Here is a 16879-nt window from a genome sequence, read left to right as displayed (position 1 = left end):
GGCTGCATTGTGTGAGGACAGGCACAGCCCTTTCAGGTGCATCTGACCACTCTTCCCCTCCCTCCTAGCACAGATGGCTCATCAGGAAATGCAGACTACACCCAGCTCCCTTTGTGTCACTGTCTAGTGAGAGGTGCAACCAGCCCAACTGTCAAATTGACTGTTGGAAAATGGGTTATTGGTAAGGGCAGGTAAGTACCTACACTTAGCAATAGTCCACTAACCTCCACTTAGGTCCAGTTAGGTCTCAGTAAATTAAACCCAGCTCAAACCTTGGTAGCTTGGCAACAGGCGTCAAGGCTTAACCTAGGAGACAGAGTGTAAAGCATTCAAATATCACAAAACAGTAATTAAATAAAACACAGGAAACAGTTTATGAAAAACCAAAACCAATTTATGAAAAATAGATTATATCTTTATCTTTAAAATGACACAAAAACAAATAAAATCGGATAAGGGGAACCGGAGATATGAATTTTTAAAGAATTATTGTTTTTTAGCCCCTAGAAACAAAAAGCGCCAATCGGGTCATCTGGTTACACCTCGACCGGGGCAAAGTCAAAGTTTAAGGCCGACCGCGATGGAGCCCTGCTCGGCCACAGCTCGCGGGAGGCCTCGGTCAAATGTTCACCTTCACACTTAGTCGTTTTTCTGAAGATTTTCTTCAGCAGGACCAACCTGCCAGTCCAGTTTGACCTCCTGGAGCCCTTCTCCAGATACGCGTCGTGGGAATCCTCGGTAAAGATTTTTACTTTCGAACGTAGTCGTTTTTTTCTAGGTGAAAATCCTTCGACCGGAGTAAATCTGGATCTTGATCCGACGTCCTTGGAGCCGTCCTGGATACGCTGGCTGGGAGGTCCCTGTCAACTTTTTACCTTCGGACTTAGGCCCATATTTATACTTTTTTAGCGCTGCATTTGCGCTGATTTTTTACGCAAAATCAGCATAAACTTACAAAATGCAATTGTATTTTGTAAGTTTGAGCCGATTTTGTGTCAAAAAGTGGTGCAAATGAGGCGCTAAAAAAGTATAAATATGGGCCTTAGTCTCTTTTTTGGAGATTTTCTTTACCGGGACGAACCTGCAAATCAGGCCGGGTCACGGTTGAGGCAAGCCAGCTAGACTTGCTGCGGCGGGTCGGTCCCTCTATGGAGCTTTTTTTCAAAAGTTCTCAAAACTTCCCCAAACTTCTGGGGCTTCTCCCAGATGTTCTTTTAAGGTTGTTTTGGGGTCCACAGCTCACCCCAAGGGTCCAGAAGCTCTGAGATGATCCTTGGGGGGTGCGGACTACAACTCCCAGAATGCACCTGGCGCAAACTTCTTTTTGGCCACTGGACAGTGGTCAGCGGGTTGATTTCTTCAGGAGTTGGGCAGGGGACTCTGTTTAGCAATGTTTCACCTGTAGCAAACAGGGAGTCCCTCCTTGAACCTCTTGAAGCCATGCAAAGTCCTTCTTGTGGTGAAGCCCAAGTGTGCGGCTGGTGCCGTCCTTCTGAGTGCAGGTTCCAGGTGCAGGCCAGGGGTCCAGAAGGGCAGTCCTTCTTCTCCTTTGGTTCTTCCTTGTTGGAATCTGATGGGGATCTGAGGTGTGGGGGCAGGTCTGCCAGTTCAATCCTTGCTCCTGGGTGAAAAACAGGGGGGTCCTGATTCTCCAATCAGGTGCAGGGTCCTTCCCCCTGTGATGACCACTTCCTGGGAAGTGTGGCAAAAATCAATCCCAGGAGGCTACATTCTTCAAAAATCCATCATGGCTGAATCTGATTTTTGGAGGTTACATATGGCTGAGCCCACCCACTGGTGTGGCTAAAAATCATAAACACACACCCCTCCTGCCCTCTCCTAATCTAATCAAGGGCGCACCTAGTTGTCTGGGGTTGCAGGATGTGGGGGTGTTGCTGGGTTGTTCCAAATGTCTTTCTCTGCCTTTGAAGACCAGTTTGGCAGCCCTCCCCCTTCCTGCCTTACCATCTGCTGAGGGGAAATTCCCTCCCACAGGCACATCTCTTTGTGTGAAGCCAGGCCACTTCACACCTCATCAATGCAGCCTGGCCAGGCTGCCAGAGGCTGGCCAATCAGGGCACTGCAGCAAAAACAATGCAGGGCTGAAATTGGCAACTTTTCAGGTAAAGTTTAAAACTCTTTAACTGAACAAGTTATATTAAATTCCACAACTGGAAGTTGTGGGATTTATTATAACAATTAATTTGATACCAAACTCTTGGTACGCATCATTTAAGGGGACTTTAAAAATTAAAATAAAGTCTCCCCATTCTATCCTATGAAGGTAATTTACTAAAATGAGGGAAAAACGAATGTGGATGTTTTTACCTCACCAGGGCTTATAAAACTATTTTTATAAGGTCCCTGCTTATAGTTACATGGCACCCAGCCCTAGGGGCACATAGGGCACACCTTAGGGGTGATATTTATGTAAAAATAAGGTAGTTAAAGACTTTGGACTGTTGTTGGCAGGTCCCGGATAAAGAAAGACAGGATTCAGTTTGGCAAGTAATATGAGCCTTTATGAATAACGGCCGGGAGGACAGCACAGCTCTAAGTCTGAAACTGCCCTCAAAATCATCAACTCAAGCAGCCCTTTTTATATACTTTTGCTACCTTGAATGCATCTTATCACTTGTCATGCATTTTGATTTAAGCGCTCACGTGGTACATTGTGTCATTCCTTTCGTCAGCATAAAGCCGCATTTCTCATGAGAAAGCGTCTAATTACACATTTGCAGAAAAGCGAAGGTTACATATCTATCACGTGCACATTTAGTGAAAAACAGCAATACCTTTTATCTCACGTTCTAAGGCTGTCTGTAGCTCCACCTTTCCTAACTCCAGGCTTGGAGCTCTCCCCGACTGTCTGACCTCCTCCACACAGCTGCTGACCTTCTACCATCAAAGCTTTTACATTCCTATCCAGTAACTCCCTTTCCTCATTAACGTGGATTTGAAATGCGTGCCTTTCCTGTAACTGTATCATTTGCAAGCTTCTAGGCCTTTCTACGTGTAGCTGCTTTGTGGATAACTATGCCTTTGTCTCTCTTATCTGTCTCCTGCACTGGCCTTTTACTTGGATGCCATGAACACTCGGGGCCTGTATTTCTCTCTGAGCACATATGATTCTGCACGTTTTCCTCCCAACTCTTGCTTTAGTAAAAATGGGCCCTCTCTTTCTATATTTTCAGTAACATTCCCCCCTTTAGTTGAACTTTCAACTACTATTACACCCTCTCTACTACATTCATTCATTTGGATATATACGTGATCCTCATCCTCCTTTACGTCCCTGGCTACCCTAATAGTGAACATCCCACCTATCTTCTGGCTAACCTTCTTGCAGCATCCTACCACTAACTGAAAGGTGCAGAGCATCAATAACATCAACACAAGTATTGGGAATAACCCCTTAATCAGTCCTGATAACCAGGATGGTATCCATGCAAACCATCCTGAAAACCATTCATTGGGGGCACCCCCTTCGTCTGCCATCTTCTTCCGCAAGTTATGTAGAGTCTGCATGGCCTCTGTGATTGTTCCATTGTCTGCATCGTTGGCATGTAAAACAGGCAGTTCCGATCTTGGCACAGACCCCACCCTCCATGGCCATCATCAAGTCTAGCACATACCTATGTTGCATAAGCATCACTCTCACAGCCCGCATCTCTTCCTTGACTGCACTGAATCCATCTTCAGTTGCATTGATTGTCTTCATCAGTTCCCATCGTGTTATCTGCAGCCAGCGGGCCGTGGCCTTTGCTTGAACAAAGGGGAACATGCTTCCAAAGAACAATTGGGCATCATTAAACAACCTGTGCTCTTGTGGAATGTCTTCCCAGGTTGTAGTACCCATATACTCTGCATACCTCTTTTTCCGATGATGCAATAAAGTCGTTGGACGGCTCATGGGGTGATCTAAAATTTTGAGATGTCCACCCCTGGTATCACCAGGGAGGGGGTGTGCACAGTTACTAAGGAACAGAGACCTTTCCATCCGGAAGGAAGTCGTGAATATAGCCATTCTCCGCATTGCCAATAATAGTCCATCAGACTGGAGGTGCCCCATTGTATATCAGCATTGTACTCGGTGGTGATGCAATTGATGTTCCTTCCCACAGGGACTGTTCCATTCCCTCTGAAACATAAAAAGAAAACAATTGGTGTTCTGCCTGCTCGGAGAGTTGTTGGTGTTTCCACCCAAGTTAATCTAGATATATTTTCATCCCATATAGCCTGACACTTCTTCTGGGTGCTATTATTAGTCTGGTTTCCCTTCCAGAGAGAGAGAGCTCTACATCCAAATGTTGCACCGTGGTACCACTGACCATGAACATACACTGATCCTTTTACTCGAAAATATGGTCTTTCCTGACAATCTTGGGACATGGGTGAAGCTGAATAATTCTTACAGAAAAGTGTAGATCTTGATATTCCCAGGAATCCCTGTTCTATTATTTTATTCTTCCAATTCCTACTTTTATATTTCAGTATTCCCGTCTCAGCCATCCTTCCTAATTTCACCACTAATTCCTAGCGATCTGTCAAGATATTTGTTATATCGGCTAATTCCTCCTCATATTGTGTGGTGTTTACTAGAAATGCTCCCTGTCTTATCTGCAAGGGCTGCATTTGTGCTCTCATCCTGCAAAGGTACAAGTGCAATAAACATCGAGTAATATTTGGAAATACTTCTTTTGATGAATGTAGCCTATCTGTGTCACTAGCATGTGGAATCAAAGAACAAACAAAACATGATTCATTAGTAGTCTGCATGCCTATCTCTGTCATGTGCTGATACCATACATTGTCTAATAAGCTAGTATGAATATTGTGAGATATATTTTCATATTTATATACTTCTCTCTGTAAGCGCTTAGTATACTGACACATTGCCATGTGTGGACTAAGATACCATTGAAAGGTAATTGCTAACATAACAAAGCATGAACAGAAAAACAAAATCGAAATACATAACTGTCCACTAGTAGTGTCGAGTAGAAGTTCTGCTGGCCTCTTTAGGAAGGACGCTGTCCTTCGTCTTTGTCTTTGTCTTGCTGTAAATGTTCCTGTGAAGATGGTGATGTATGACATGAAGCCGGGGACAATTGAACGTCTGATAGGTGTATCCATGGCTTCCTGCCCTCCACCTTCACCGCTGTGGGGGTGCTCTGGGTCACTAAGTAAGGGCCCTCGAACTTGCTGTCTTTCCATCGTCGCACAAAATTGCGGATGTACACTTGCTGGCCCACGGATATTGGACTGATCTGCTGGGCTGCGTTGGTGCACTTCTCTTGTTTGTGTCACCTGTTTAGAGAAGAACTTGACAGACTTCAATAACTGGGATAGATAGCTACTAATTTCCTGTCCTAGGACCTCAGCCGTCTTTTGAGCATCTGTTCGGTGTCGAGCTATTGTTAAGGGAGTTGGCATAGGCCGTCCTGTTCGTAATCATTTCAGATAACTGCGGAATAAACCAGTCTGTCTGCAATGTGTCAAGGAGGTATTCTTTGGCAGTGTGTGCAGGGAGGTGTAGTTGTTCAAGGGCAATATACAGCAGGGCTTGAGGCATCACTGGCTTGCCTGTACTTTCTTGCCTATAGATAAAATCTGTTGGTGACTGTATACACCCTCGCTGCTCCCACAGCTCCCTTTCCTAAGGTAGTGCTTATTCTTGCAATTCGCGTAAATGCAATTGTGCTCCATAAAGGTTTTTTGTAATCAGGTGTGGCTAACACTGGAGCATTTGTAATTGCTTCTTTTAGCTCCAGGAAGGCTGTTTCCCTGTCATCGGTCCAGTCTACTTTATTTGTGTGTACGTGGGACTCTTTTAAGGCAGTGAGAAGTGGTGCAGTTAGGGTGGCATAATCAGATATCCACTGTCTCACATAATTGCAGAGTCCTAAAAACTTCTGCATCTGTTTAGTGGTTGTGGGCTTAGACATATTCCTAATACTCTGTACTCTGTCTGGTGTCATCCTCCTCCCTGTCCTTTCTTTATGTCACTTACTGGTTATCCCCCTGGTGTCTGCACCTGTACTGGCATAGTGACGGACATTGGTGGTACAGTCACGAGTGCCCCTTCTGTGCTTGGCTTCTTAAGCTTCTGTTGCACCAACTTCGCTGTGGCCCTTTCTGCTTGCTCTGTCCTCTCCTTGTCTTTTTCTTGTTTTCGCTTAAAATAATGTATTATGTGGGCCTGTATTTCAGGCCACAGCTTAGCTTCTATTCCCACCACTCCATCTAAATTTGCTTGAATGTCAGTGGGAAGGCCTCGCTTTAATACATTATAAAACAAAATTGCATTTCCTCTCGTATTTTCCCAGTTGCATCCTACTTCCTGAATCCATCGCTCTTTTTTCCCTGTCTGTTATCTTGTGGGTATTTTAATTATGCCACTGTCACTAACTCACAACAGTATTGTGTAAAGTCAGTCCTACTCAGTATTACCAGACTTCACATATATTGTTGTAAGACTGTATCTGTGGACATCAGCCATGCTTATCGCTAGTCTGTGTAACACTTCTTCTATGGTGATGTCTGGGGCAGGTGAATTTATGGGTGGTCTAAGTGGATTAGTAGCAGAAGCAATGCGTGTTATCACGTTGTCATGTATGTAGATGAGTATTTGGGCTGCTCGGGGGTGCGTTGAGCCATTCATTATTTAAAGTAGTGAAGGCACGAATATCTGTGAGGAATGCATCAAGAAGAGCCTCTAATACAAGGGGTGATTGAGTTATTATTTCAAACCTCAGGGTGTTACATGGGCATGGGGGTTGACCGTGAGCCCACTTAAATACTAATTTTAGCTCAAGTGTATCTGTTTCTTGCCACAGAGAATTATTAGCCTCACTCATAGGAATTTATTATCAAGTTTTACTTGCTTTGGTATTATTTATTCGGGCCTCCTGCGTTTTATTTCCACTAATTACTGCCCCTTCACAGAACTCTTTAAGGGTGCCTGTTGGGATGTCAAAAATATGGCAGAGATCTCGCACCCTCTCTTCTTCACTTATATCTGACTGCGTGACAACTGGAGGGGACACCTGCCACTTCTCTATAACCTAACCTTTATGATTGTAAAACACAGTATTATTTTTATTCTCTTTTTCACTCATTACTCATAAAACGCATTTACTAGTCCCTATTGCGCCTTGCAGGTCTGCAACCAGGGGTCTGACTGTACTCAGACTCTCACTAATATTTCAGCCCTGGTCGCTTCCCCTCAAAGACGCCTTCCAGAGGTTTGTAAATCTGGGAATCTGGTGATCAGAGCAAAATGTTCACACTTTTTACTCGGTCCACTTCACTATTTCCTACTCTAACCCCTCTGTTCTAACCGGAATATCTGTTAGGCATTCCCAAATGAATGTCTCTTCCAGGGGCTGTCCCCTAGGTAATGCACTACTTTCGTCCAGGGGCTACCTCCCTAGGTAATACACTGTTGTCATCCAGGGGCTACCCCCCTGGGTAATACTCTAAATACTCTAAAAGTCTTCCAGGGGCTACTCCCCTGGGTAATACTCTAAAAGTCTTCCAGGGGCTACCCCCCTGGGTAATACTCTAAAAGTCTTCCAGGGGCTACCCCCCTGGGTAATACTCTAAAAGTCTTCCAGGGGCTAACCCCCTGGGTAATACTCTAAAATACTCTAAAAGTCTTCCAGGGGCTACCCCCCTGGGTAATACTCTAAAATACTCTAAAAGTCTTCCAGGGGCTACCCCCCTGGGTAATACTCTAAGTCTTCCAGGGGCTACCCCCCTGGGTAATACTCTGAATACTCTAAGAGTCTTCCAGGGGCTACCCCCCTGGGTAATACTCTAAAAGTCTTCCAGGGGCTACCCCCCTGGGTAATACTCTAAAAGTCTTCCAGGGGCTACCCCCCTGGGTAATACTCTGAATACTCTAAGAGTCTTCCAGGGGCTACCCCCCTGGGTAATACTCTAAAAGTCTTCCAGGGGCTACCCCCCTGGGTAATACTCTGAATACTCTAAGAGTCTTCCAGGGGCTACCCCCCTGGGTAATACTCTAAGTCTTCCAGGGGCTACCCCCCTGGGTAATACTCTGAATACTCTAAGAGTCTTCCAGGGGCTACCCCCCTGGGTAATACTCAAAAAGTCTTCCAGGGGCTACCCCCCTGGGTAATACTCTAAGTCTTCCAGGGGCTACCCCCCTGGGTAATTCTCTGAATACTCTAAGAGTCTTCCAGGGGCTACCCCCCTGGGTAATACTCTAAGTCTTCCAGGGGCTACCCCCCTGGGTAATACTCTAAGTCTTCCAGGGGCTACCCCCCTGGGTAATACTCTGAATACTCTAAGAGTCTTCCAGGGGCTACCCCCCTGGGTAATACTCTAAGTCTTCCAGGGGCTACCCCCCCTGGGTAATGCAGTACTATCTATTACACCAGCTAGTCTTCTGGTCTGACCAGGGAATCACAGTATAGTAATAACATACCATCAAAACATTGCTTTAACACCCTAGCTAGTCTTCCGGTCTAACCGGGAAATCACAATTTATTTTTTAGCACACAGCATAATATTGCATTAAGACATTTAAACCCCACATAAATCATGCATGCATTTTGTCATATTATAGTTGCCAAAAAGAATCATGCAATTAAAAATAATAAGGTACAAGCCCGACCTCTCTTTACCCCTTTAGGACTGCAACATCTGGAATCCCCGACTGCCTGGTTGAATAGGCAGGTGTAATCTCACCTGTTTATGTCGCGCGCAGTGTTCTATTCAAGCAGTACAGACAGATTTTCCTTCAGCCGCGTCCGGAGAAGAGAAGGAGGGCTCCTGGCTGGCTGGCCAAATGTTGTTGGCAGGTCCCGGATAAAGAAAGACAGGATTCAGTTTGGCAAGTAATATGAGCCTTTATGAATAACGTCCGGGAGGACAGCACAGCTCTAAGTCTGAAACTGCCCTCAAAATCATCAACTCAAGCAGCCCTTTTTATATACTTTTGCTACCTTGAATGCATCTTATCACTTGTCATGCATTTTGATTTAAGCGCTCACGTGGTACATTGTGTCATTTCTTTCGTCAGCATAAAGCCGCATTTCTCATGAGAAAGCGTCTAATTACACATTTGCAGAAAAGCGAAGGTTACATATCTATCACGTGCACATTTAGTGAAAAACAGCAATACCTTTTATCTCACGTTCTAAGGCTGTCTGTAGCTCCACCTTTCCTAACTCCAGGCTTGGAGCTCTCCCCGACTGTCTGACCTCCTCCACACAGCTGCTGACCTTCTACCATCAAAGCTTTTACATTCCTATCCAGTAACTCCCTTTCCTCATTAACGTGGATTTGAAATGCGTGCCTTTCCTGTAACTATATCATTTGCAAGCTTCTAGGCCTTTCTACGTGTAGCTGCTTTGTGGATAACTATGCCTTTGTCTCTCTTCTCTGTCTCCTGCACTGGCCTTTTACTTGGATGCCATGAACACTCGGGGCCTGTATTTCTCTCTGAGCACATATGATTCTGCACGTTTTCCTCCCAACTCTTGCTTTAGTAAAAATGGGCCCTCTCTTTCTATATTTTCAGTAACAGGACCTACTTTTAATTCCAAAGTCAAATTTGCATATAACTTTAATTTAAAAGCAGCCAGCAAGGCAGGCCTGCCTTTAAAATGACACTGGGCACCTCACCAGTGCACCTATGGGTGCACTACCTATGCTGTGGTCCCTAAACCTACATGCCCTACCATATACTAGGGACTTATAGGTAGGTTAATTTAGCCAATTATAATTAGCCTAATTTGCATATCCATTTTACACAGAGCACTGGACCTGGGACTGGTAAGCAGTACCCAGGGCACAGCCAAGAGTCAGTAACCACCAGTACCTGTCCAAAAAGTGTGGGGGTGACCAGGGCAAAAAGGAGGACTTTCCTACACTGACCCAGACAGGGAAACACAAACAGGCACCACAATGGTATAAGCAAGAAAATGCCCACTTTCTAAAAGTGGCATTTTCAAACACACAATCTTAAAATCAACTTTACTAAAAGATGTATTTTTAAATTGTGAGCTCAGAGATCCCAGACTCCACATGTCAATCCGCTCCCAAAGGGAATCGACACTTTAATCAGATTGAAAGGTAGCCCCCATGTTAACCTATGAGAGGGACAGGACTTGCAACAGTGAAAAACGAATTTAGCAATATTTCACTGCCAGGACATATAAAACACATTAGTATATGTCCTACCTTAACCATACGCTGCACCCTGCCCTTGGGGCTACCTAGGGCTAACCTTAGGGGTGTCTGACATGTAAGAAAAGGGAAGGTTTAGGCCTGGCAAGTGGGTGCTCTTGCCAAGTCGAATTTACAGTTAAAACTGCACCCACAGACGCTGCAGTGGCATGTCTGAGACATGATTACAGAGCTACGTATGTGGGTGGCACAACAAGTGCTGCAGGCCCACTAGTAGCATTTGATTTACAGGCCCTGGCACCTCCAGTGCACTTTACTAGGGACTCACTAGTAAATCAAATATGCCAATCATGGATTAACCAATCAACAGTACAATTTACATGGAGAGCATATGTGCGTTAGCACTGGTTAGCAGTGGTAAAGTGCTCAGAGTTCAAAAAACAACAGCAACAGGTCATTAAAATAGGAGGCAGGAGGCAAAAAGATTGTGGATGACCCTGCATTACCAAAAAAAGTCCAACACGACCCCCTACCAGCCTAAAGCCGGGGAGAACAATCAATACCTTGATGTACTTCCCTGATTGGGGCGATAGAACAGGGACCCAGGCCCACAACTGCAGGGGTATGTTCCAGTTCTATGCCTTCCTGACTCCAGTTGGATCCCTCTGTCTATACTCTCAGAGCCCATTAAGCTAATCCATGGGGAACCCTTCTCCACATCTGCAAATACCATCTGTGCAGCACCTAACTTTACTTTGCTCATAGATGTATCCCAATGGGCCAACAAAGTGGTGTTGCCCATTCCACTCCCAGGGTGTAACTCTCGTCCCCTCCCCAGGGGCAACTCTGTCCACCAAGACAGCAAGCCACAGTGACACCTGACAACTGTCAGGGATGAGAGCCCGACCTCAGGCATCTCTAACCACTGTGACTGTAAAGAGTGGGGGGCGGTAGCCCCAGGTGCCTGGCACCCTTTGACCACTCTCTCTTCCACCAGGTCAGGGATGACAACTTGACCCTGGTCCTCCCCTCTGGGGCTCTGTACCCTGTTGGGTGCTTATAGAAGCAGTCACTTCACTGACCAGCTACCAACTCCTGAACAGGAAGACGCAGCTGGACCAAATGACACACCAAAAAGTATGAGCACAGACCCTGATAGTGTGCCAAGTTTAGTGGCACTGCACTCTCTAGTGGTCAAAACATACCAATACCATGAGTATTGTCAGCTAACATCACACACCAAGAAAACCAGCCCACCCAGGGCTGAAAAAGGAGCAGGAGGAAGCCCCAGTCAAGGGAATTCAGGAACACCCTGGACCTCCCGCCATAGTGCCCCAGTTGTCCTGCAAATGACCCTTGAACTGACTTACCTCCAGCTCTAAAGGGCATCCTTATGCACAGCTCCTGACTCACCAGTTTGCTCTGCATCCGTCCACCCTTTGCTCTGCACCAAAGAACCTGCTGTGCCATAAGGGTCCCCCACCCCTTGTTACCTCAACACTCCACAGGGACCCCAAAGAACCACCTTTAAACGTCCCTGTGCAGTGCTTTTCCAAGTGGTCCCCCAAAGTGGCGCTGCACCAGCTCCAGAACCGGCAGCCACCCAAACTTTTTCAGCTGGCACTGTGTGCAAACTGACGACCTCGAACAACCTGCAAAAGAAGAGCTTGGCAAAAGAAATGTACGATTTTATATGTATTTTTAAAGGTGATCTTCCATTGATAAACTTCAAAAATTAATATCTAAAAAAAAAAACTTAAACAATTTTGATAATTGTGGTCTTAAAAATTGCATAAAATTTTGAAGTATTTTTACAAATTTATCTCAAGTTATTCCATTGAGTGTGTGAGCTCCATGATTGATACGGTGAGTACACCAAATGCTTTGCACTTCTCCAAGATTGGCCTAACTGCCCAACCAAGCTACCTTAAAACTTAGAGCATTAGGGGATCTAGTTTTTACACCTGTAAACCAATATGAGGTTGCCTGAACCCCCTGCAGAGTGTGCCTAGCTTTGCACACTACATAGAGGGCCAGCCACCTAGACTTATTAGATGTAATACGATAACCCACTTTTACTCAAAGAAAGAGATAGGGCTTACAACAGTGAAAAATGGCTTTAGGAGTGTTTCAGTGCTAGGACATGTGACAGGTGTCCTACTTTTTAAAAGCCACACACCCTCTCCTATGAGCCTTGGGATGGCTTTTAAGTAGTAAATAGGAAGACTTGGCAAGGCATTGAGTACACTTAATACCATTTCCTAGGGACTACAAGTAAATTGAACATAAGAAGTGGTTAAATGCCAATCATACTATTTTGTACAGAAAGAGCTCATATTCTGTACAACTGGTTAGCAAGAAAAAAGTGCACAGGACCCTAATGCCAACAAAAATGGCTTCTGCAACAGAAGGTAGAAATCCTAGATTGACCCTTGTTGAAGAAGAGCCAAGTCAAACAGGAAATAAACTTTCATATGCTTGCCAAGTTGTCTCCCTGATTCTAATCTTGCACAACAAAATAACTTCACATTTATGTCATACATATTTTACTATATTTATTTTTATTTGTACTCAAGAGAGAAGCTAGAAAGAAGGGATGGAGATTACAAAATTCCTCTCAATAGCATTCTGCAATTTTTCATAACTCTGGTAGCTATGGACAGGGACCATGCATTGGTCATGTTGTGAAGTTTAAGCAACAAAAATATCCCCCCTAAAAATCAAAGTCAATTGGTGAAGTGGTTTCTTTGTCTGTCGGTAGCCAAAACTGATATAGCCAGAGTAAGAAAACTGACTTTAGTCCTTACATGTATGAGGTCCAAACTTTTCAGGAGCCCATTACTAGTTTCAGGGGTCTCTCAACCCAATGGAGGGGCATTTAGACAAATCAAATAAATATATGTACAATGTGGAAGAATAAAGGGCTCCTCATCACATTCTGCAAGGGGATCTCATCATTTTGTATTATGCCAGTGACTAGAATGAGTCCATGGGGGGATGGGTGGGTCATGGCAGCCAACCCAACTCTGACAGCAGTTCCCTAGCCTACCAGGGAAAAACCAGAGTGACTAAATGGCTAGTCCACGCATGAACAGATTGATACTAACATGCAGAGATGCAAAGCTGTTAGCTACTTGCATTGACCACTGTGCAGTTCTGTAAATGTAGCTGATTTTGCTGAATGTAATAAAATCCCAAACTTGTGACATAGCAATGGTTTAAGAGCTGGTGGGTGTGCTATCTTTGAGAGGCATAAAAAGAACAAGATGTTTTCGTTCTAGCAATTTTGAAGAATCTTCTCATTGTCTCTAAGACCTCTAAGAGGAAATGGTGACATGTAACATAACATAACATGTGTGTTTGTAAACACATGTTCACCCGTAGGCCTCTTGGCGCTGCATAACAGATGTTTATTGTTACCCAACTCACTGGTACTCACATGTGTGCACATGTCTGTAATAAGGAGAAAGGATCCTACCCTTTCAGTTCTACCAGAAACATGGAGGGACTTTGGTTATGCATTTGACACACTCCTGTACTGTGCAATAGAAAGGAGATTCCATTCTCATGGACTGGCTGATGAACTAAGTACAGCGCCTTAAACAAAAGCGATTTCATTTTAGGGAGCCTAAGCAAACTAACAAGTGCTGAATAAATATTTTGTAACATGGACATTGCCATCAGAAGCCTTGCCACAGCTGTGTGGAGAAGCTGCTGCAGATACAATGCTAAGGAAGGCAACATTGGAGGAGACTGGCATACCATTCCTTTCCTCTTCAGAAAACTGCTCAGTCTTATGACTCAGATTTAGGACTCCCATACAGCAGCATGAAATGCTGAATGTCAGGTCTGCAGCTATTGGCAAATTACACATTATTCACAATTCACTATTGTAAACCTCACTGCACTACTCCAAATGTTAACTTTTCGGTTCAGCACAATAGTATATTTCTTCTGAGTTGGTGCCTATGACTTCTGTAGGTGAGCCACTTCGTAGACTTTACGATTATACCTAGCACATAGAAATCCATCTTTATTCACACCCATGCATCATGTTTTATTGCATTCCAAGAGATTGACAGCCAATATCTTTGGTTGGCGTGACCTGCAAAACAAATAACTAGGTAATCTAAATCTGCCAAGAGGTGAAAATTATCAATTGAACCCAACATCAGGAAGCAATATGGGAGGAGCATACAAATAGACTTCAGATGTATGAAGTCAATTTTCATTTCTGAGGCTTTCAACCTCAAAGTCAGAACCTGCTCCAGTAAGATACCTGATTTACAAGAAATGACGCATAGCTGCTTTGTGCATTGATGCGTCAAAATTAGTTATGATGATCAGCAAACTGCTGTGATACCATGGATGTGCTGTATTTACAACATGGGGCATCATGGCAAAAGGACCCAAGTGAGTCGCAAATTCGGATGCATCTGTGGGAACTTTGGTGTAGCCAATCAGACCCCAAAAGTGGTGCATCACATCACTGAGGTTGGTCTCACAACTGACGAAACTTGATGCGTCGAAATTCTGAGGTGCTGCTTCAGGTTTAATTGACACACACACGTAGCCTGATGTGTTAGGACCAATGTGAAAGACTGTAAAATGGTGGCATAGCACCATGTACAACAACACATTTGCCCTGGATGTAGGGTAAGCAGTATGGTTAAGTGACATATAGCAGTAGGCATAGTCTACTAAGGTGTATGCGGAGCCCTGACTATGTGTGACATGATGAGTGAGACTGTTATGAGAGTAAATACATGTATATGGTGTGATGTAGTGTGGAAATACATCTATTACCTATTTCATGTGTGTACTTACCTGTTGTCCTTTGGAGTATGCAGGCCTGCCACATAGCCATGCTGGAGAGCATGATCAAATCAAAGCTGCCATGGCCCCAATGATTGGCACATGTGTAGACCAACTACAACTGGTGGGGATGTGAATAACAGACATCTTCCTGGGTGTAAAATTACCTCAAATGGTCAGAACTCTTTTTAAAAGGCACTGCGTCAGTCCGTTAAGAGGCATAGGAATAGTGACATTATTGCAGGCTTCACGAGACGCATCTGACCGATGCAATCAAACCATGAAAATCTTGTGAATCTCACTTCGTCAGTTGCAAGTGAGGTTTTCCGATGGAACACCCACTCTGCATACATTAATTTCTCTTTGACACAGCCGGATCCCGTGCAGTTTTTTGTGACGCAATATGCGTTACATTGTAAATATGAAGATAACAGAGCAAATGTGGTGCAAGCTCCTCATGAATATTCCCCCTGTTTTTTTTTTAACAGCATGGCCTCCTTCATGAGCGACCCAGTGAATGGTATCATATTTATGGCACCTGTCAGGTACTGTAAATACTAGCCAATTATGATGGTTCCGGGAATGAAATGCATATTTTGGTGCTTACTGCAACATAATCCAGATGTTTTGGTAAAAACGAGATATTTCCCCCATTAAATAACGGAAGGTTTGACCTACAGATGGCCATAGTACCTGAGAATTGAGAAGAGGAGAGTTCCTATTTAGAAACCCCCCATCTATACTGAGTTTCATTTAAGGAGGTTGAAGGATATTCATCCACACATGTCAAGTGAGCAATTAGTGGAGTTTCTAGCTGTGTGAGCTCTCATAAAAAGCTTCATGTCCTTTATTAAATGGCTGTCAGTGCTGCAAATCCAGGTGTAAGTAAACATTGGAGAAAAGGTACAACAAATTAGAACCACCTGGTGTGGATAGCAGGGCTGAGCTGAAAAGGTGCTAGAGCAGGAAGAAACCATGTGGGCAACATACGATGAATTACCAAATCCAAGCCACCACTCAAAACATATTCTATAACTGTTGTTCTTTTTTTAAGTAGATTATTCGGTATGTATCCAAAACCACAAACTACAGTAGACTACACAAGTTGCAACACCATACATCAGTAAGTAACCAGTCCAATCAGTACATCCCAGTCTGTGCATGGGCATTTATGTTTCCATCTCTGTGCGGCATCTGGAACAGTTAGCAGGTAGGTAATGAGGGGGCCTCATTTGTCCTTAGGACATGAAGATGCCGGCAGCTCCTCAGCATACAGCTCCAACTGCTGTTTACAATAGGTCTGGTCAGAGAGCCATTGCCATTTTGTGAGCGTTACTCTTTTACACCTACATATTGCAACCCACCTCTTGGCCAGCAGTAATGTCTCAGTTGTGAGCCTGCACAGGGCCAGCCTTAGCGCTGGTGGCGCCCTGTGCCACAAGGTTTGTTGATGCCCCCAATGACCACCTCTGCCACAGATTCCCTGACTACCACCCTTTAACAGTGCCCCTCAAGTCTCTATAACTACTCTCTCTCAGATACATTTAATTAGTTTTATAGCTCGACTCATACCAGTGTAGGGTGTCAGAACACTTTACATTGTTCACACATTACACAGAGAAAATCCATCATAGGTTTGTAAATAAGTGTATAAGACATGTTACATAAAACAGAGGACTACAAGATGTAGGAGCCATATGTCACCTATAGTGGTAGGCTGTATAGTTTGAGTGCTTGGTCCGGAGAAGCGCAAACTCAGAATTTAAAATGTAACACCATTGTTTGGGGTTTCTCTTTAAAAATAAGAATTGATTTCTACCCAAATGAGCCCTTTTTGAAACATTAGGATAATGAATGACTGGGGAAAAATCATAACACTCTACACTCTCTAATGTATAGCTTG

The sequence above is a fragment of the Pleurodeles waltl genome, chromosome 4_1 (assembly GCF_031143425.1).
Source record: "Pleurodeles waltl isolate 20211129_DDA chromosome 4_1, aPleWal1.hap1.20221129, whole genome shotgun sequence".
Lineage (NCBI taxonomy): Eukaryota > Metazoa > Chordata > Amphibia > Caudata > Salamandridae > Pleurodeles > Pleurodeles waltl.
This window is presented reverse-complemented; position numbering follows the sequence as displayed.